This window comes from Cebus imitator, unplaced genomic scaffold (assembly GCF_001604975.1).
Source record: "Cebus imitator isolate Cc_AM_T3 unplaced genomic scaffold, Cebus_imitator-1.0 Scaffold53, whole genome shotgun sequence".
Lineage (NCBI taxonomy): Eukaryota > Metazoa > Chordata > Mammalia > Primates > Cebidae > Cebus > Cebus imitator.
The window spans coordinates 6,567,873-6,573,076 of record NW_016107368.1 but is presented as its reverse complement, the minus strand read 5'-3'; the positions used below and the strand labels follow the sequence as shown (position 1 = coordinate 6,573,076).

At 60.1% G+C, this 5,204-nt stretch overlaps 2 pseudogenes; one reads left to right on the top strand and one right to left on the bottom strand.

Moving 5' to 3' along the window:
* Positions 1-650: 650 nt before the first annotated feature.
* LOC108304149 lies at positions 651-2,668 on the bottom strand (annotated as a pseudogene).
* A 245-nt stretch (positions 2,669-2,913) lies between these two features.
* Positions 2,914-4,957, top strand: LOC108304147 (annotated as a pseudogene).
* Positions 4,958-5,204: the final 247 nt, after the last annotated feature.

Below are 5,204 nucleotides of genomic sequence, written 5' to 3'. Positions count from 1 at the left end.
GAAACTTGATTTATTATTGATTGTTTAACATATTTTGAAGTAACATAGAATAAAAATTAGTTACCTAATTAAGTAGCAACGGAGGAGTGAACTAAGGATGAAGACAAATATAGCAGTACCAAAAACCACAATCTACATGTTGAGAGGCGGATTCTGGAATCCAGTATTAGGTATCCTGAAGTTGTAATGTGGGAAATCTGAGCTCATGGATGAGCCCCCTAAGACCGGGAACAAGGCAGGAGATCTGCTCTCACCACTCTTATTCAACACAGTGCTGGAAGTTTCGGGCGCGCCAGCGACAGCGCTAGACGTGCGGAACGGTCCGCGTCCTGCAGCGGGCTGCGGGCTGCAGGTGACTGCGCTCGGCGGCCCCCCGCGAGGGGCGGGCACGACAGACTAGTTTACTGCTTACAGTGGCCACGCCAGCTCAGTCATCAAGCAGGATAGGAAGCAAACAAAAACACCTGACACTACATTCACAAGTAACACAGGCCACCTGCTTTCTTCAGGAACCCCACATAGATATGTGGAGAAAAAGAAGGGCCCTCCCTCTTCCTTCTTATATCAGCAAGAGGAGCCTATGCAGGGGAAAAGTCCGACTCCCCCTCAGTCTACAGAGTCCACACTCTTTCCCAAACCTCCAACCCTTATCCTCTGAGTGGGCCCAATCCTATCCCACCAAGCAGCCCCTTTTCACTCTTTGGCCCCTGCAACTAGAGGACATGGCTATTCTTGTCGTCCCCTCTGGCCACCTTCAGTGCTGAGGGCTGATCCAGGGAAGCAGCCAGTGGTTCCTCTTTTGCCTTGCTGAGTAAGGGCCCGGTCCCTGGCCTGGCCCCTTCAGGCGGCCGGGAGAGGCCTGACCAAGCTGCCTGCCCAGAGCCTGAGTGCAGGGAGCTGGAAATAGATCAGGAAAATAGCCATCACCTCCTGGGTGGTGCCCCAGAGCTTGTGGGCAGAACGGACCAGGAAAGGGCAGTTCTGGCAAACAGGGGTCACCCCAGGAGGCTGCACCCATATTCCCAGCAGGCGACTGCATCAGGATCTGCCCCAAGGAGGCGCCTGGGCAATAGCCCTGTGATGTGCCCCAGCTGCAGCCGCAGGGAAATGTAAACAGAGAGTGTTCAGGCGGTGGAAGTGTCAGTGAACTGGGCATGGAGAAGGGGAAACTAGGGAGGTGGGGAAACTGGGGCTGAGGGGGTTGGAAAAACGGGGTCTGTGGAGCCTGGGAGAACTGGAAGGGCCCAGCTGGTTGTTCTGTTGGTAATCCTGGAGCTCCAGCTCTTCCAAGTATGAATGGGGGGGGGGGGCAGGGCAATGCTTGTCCCCCAGGACCCACAGGGGCCATTCTTGTGGCTGCTGTCACTGCCGGCAACGTCCATCAGCAGTGGCATCAGTTGGGGGGTGCGGACAGGGCCAAGAGGGAAAGGAAGGTTGGCCCTTCGCACAGGTGGGGGGCTGAAGAGAGGGAGGGTTGCCACCCTCTGAGCACCCTCACTGGGCTGGGTGGGGGCCAAAGTCTGGTCAGAAGTCAGCAGCATGGGGGGCTCTGGAAAGGTATCCAGAGGGGACTCCTGAGGGAAAGGGTCAGGCTTTGGTTCCACGGCACAGGAGGCAGGAGCTCAGCTGTAGAGCTGCTCTGACTGCTGGCAGGGCCAGGGGCTGCAGGATTGTCCTTGCTTTCTTTCCCATTCAGTTTCTCTGTTTTTCACCACTTGGCCCAGCGATTCTGGAACCACACCATGATGCGCTGGGGGGCCACCCCCACCTTCTGGGCAATCTCCGGGTGTTTATCACTGTCAGGATAGTGGTCTTCCTGGAATATCCTCTCTAGCTCCTCCAGCTGATCTGAGCAGTATAGGGTTCATGTCTTTTTCCTAAGTTGACAGGTCACTTCCGGGGCACCTGCTTCTGCTCTGTGTTTTGATTGCTCTGGGCCAATGTGCTGAGGATGTTGGCCAGGTGACAAGGGCCCTGGCCTGACCCACAAGGCACTGGGTTGTGTGTAGCACGGGCTGAGCTAGGGACACCAGGAGATGATATTGGGGCCAGACCCGTGGCATTAGGCTTTTTCTGTTTCCCCGGGGCTGGAGGATGGGACCCCTTTCCTGTCTTCACCTCTTCCACTGGGAGGGAACGATCTTCCCCCGAGGCTGGGGTGTGGAGCGGCTAGAGTTCTGTCTTTGTGGGGAGACTGGGAGCTGGGGTGTGGGCACAGTCTCCCAGCATCAGCCCTAGCGGATTCTCCAGAGACTGCTGGCAGCTTCTTCTCTCCTGAGATAGTACAGGAGGGTGGCAGTTCCTTCCTCTGAGTATCCTGAGCATGAGGGACTGAGTCCTGTAGCGGTTCCTCCTCCTCCGCATGTCCTGCGGCCAGGGGCTTGCCTCCAGCTTCCTGGCCCTGCGGTCCCTGGCAGGGATCCTTTGTGGCATGGCCTGGACTCCCGCCTCCTGGGGGGAGGGCCCTGCTGCCCTCGCCCATTCCCCAGCCTGGGACTCCGGCTTCAGCAGGGGCTGAAGACTCCCAGGGCAGGCCCTCCATGAGTGTCTGAGGGGCTGAGGTCCTGGGCACTCGGGGGACCCCAAGCAAGGCTGAGGGTCCTGGGCCTTCCGTTGCCAGGGGACCTGACGGCCTCGTGCGGTTTGGGAGCAGTGTCAGAGGTCTCATGCCCCGAGCTTCATCCGGTCCTGGAGAGACAGGCCCTCCATTGCTTTGGGACTTTCTAGGGGAAGAACCCTGAGCTCAGGCAGGAGAGTGATGGGGATCTGGGTGGGTTCCCATCCCACTGTTTCACTCACGGCTGGAGGAGCCTCAGTTTCCTGTCTGAGCTGAGAGGGTGGCTGGGAAGCTGCTGGAGGAGACCTCAGCTCACACTGGTATTGGCTGCCGGGGGCCCCATTGAAGCCACCCTCATGGAGGAGGGGGGTCCCAGGCTTCCTCCGGCCCCCAGGTTCTACTGGGACTTCACCATGCTGCTGTTCATGCTGGGGAACCTCATCATTATCATCCTGGTGGGCATCACCTTCTTCAAGAACGAGACCACCACCCCGTGGATCGTGTTCAACATGGTCTCAGACACCTTCTTCCTCATGGACCTGGTGCTGAACTTGCGCATGGGCATCGTGATCCAGGACAACACGGAGATCATCCTGGACCCTGAGAAGATAAAGAAGAAATACCTGCGCACGTGGTTCGTGGTGGACTTCGTGTCCTCCATCCCCGTGGACTACATCTTCCTCATCATGGAGAAGAGCATCAACTCGAGGTCTACAAGACAGCAGGCGTCCTGTGCATGGTGTGCTTCACCAAGATCCTCAGCCTCCTGCGGCTGCTGCGCCTGTCGCGCCTGATCCGCTACATCCACCAGTGGGAGGAGATCTTCCACATGACCTATGACCTGGCCAGCACGGTCATGCTCATCTGCAACCTCATCAGCATGATGCTGTGCTCTGCCACTGGGACGGCTGCCTGCAGTTCCTGGTGCCCATGCTGCAGGACTTCCCACGCAACTGCTGGGTGTCCATCAACCGCATGGTGAACCACTTGTGGTGTGAGTACTCCTTTGCACTATTCAAGGCCAGGAGCCACATGCTGTGCATCTGATACGGCTGGCAGGCGCACGAGAGCATGACGGGCATCTGGCTGACCATGCTCAGCACGATCGTGTGCGCCACCTGCTAGGCCATGTTCATCGGCCACAACACCGCCCTCATCCAGTCTCTGGACTCTTCACGGCGCCAGTACCAGGAGAAGTAAAAGCAGATGGGGCAGCACATGTCCTTCCACAAGCTGCCGGCCGACTTCCGCCAGAAGATCCACGATTATTACGAGCACCACTACCAGGGCAAGATGTTCGACGAAGACAGCATCCTGGGCGAGCTCAACGGGCCCCTGCGGGAGGAGATTGTCAACTTCAACTGCCGGAAGCTGGTGGCCTCCATGCCACTGTTCGCCAATGCCAACCTCAACTTCGTCACAGCCATGCTGACCAAACTCAAGTTGGAGGTCTTCCAGCCGGGTGGCTCCATCATCCGTGAGGGCACCATCGCGAAGATGTACTTCATCCAGCACGGCGTGGTCAGCGTGCTCACCAAGGGCAACAAGGAGATGAAGCTCTCCGACGGCTCCTACTTCGGGGAGATCTGCCTGCTCACGCGGGGCCGGCGCACCGCCAGCGTGCGGGCCGACACCTACTGCCGCCTCTATTCGCTGAGCATGGACAACTTCAACGAGGAACCGGAGAAGTACCCCATGATGTGGCGCGCCTTCGAGACGGTGGCCATCGACCGCCTGGACTGCATCCGCAAGAACTCCATCCTCCTGCACAAGGTGCACCATGACCTCAACTCGGGCGTGTTCAACAACCAGGAGAACGCCATCATCCAGGAGATTGTCAAGTACGACCGGTAGATGGTGCAGCAGGCCGAGCTGGGCCAGCGTATGCGCCTCTTCCCACTGCCGCCTCCGCCGCAGGTCACCTCCGCCATGGCCACCCTGCAGCAGGTTGTGGCCATGAGCTTCTGCCCGCAGGTGGCTCCGCGCCTGGTGCGCCGTCCGCCAGCTCCCCAGGCGCCCCCACCAGCCCCCGGGCACCGCGGACCTCGCCCTACTGCAGCTCACCCGCCGCCCCCCTTGCCGGGCCAGCCCTGCCTGCGCGCTGTCTGAGCCGCGCGTCGCACCCACTGTCTGCCTTGCAGCCCTCGCTGCCCCACGGAGCGCCCCGCCCTGCGGCCTCTGCGCGCCCGGCCAGCAGCTCCACGCCGCGCCTGGGGCCCACGCCCGCCGCCAGGGCCGCCACACCCATCCCGGACCGCAGGGACTCGGCCTCTCCCGGCCCGCCGGTGGCCTGGACCCCCAGGACTCCGCGCGCTCGCGCCTCTCGTCCAACTTGTGACCCTTGCCCACCGCCCGGCGCTCCCAGGCGGGCCGGGGGCGGGGCAATCATCCAGACCGAAGCCTTGCCATTGCGCTGCTCCGGCCGCCAGCCTGCCCAGAAGCCATAGACACACGTAGGTAGCCGTAGGCGGACGGACGGGCCGGTAGGGCAGCCCCCTCTGCGCCCCCGGCCGTTCCCCAGATCGCCCTGCACCCACCCCCATCGCCCCTGCCCCCGGGCGTTCATTGTATGCCTCAATGAACATACTTGTGCATGTGTCTTTGTAATAGAATGATTTATAATCCTTTGGGTATATACCCAGTAATG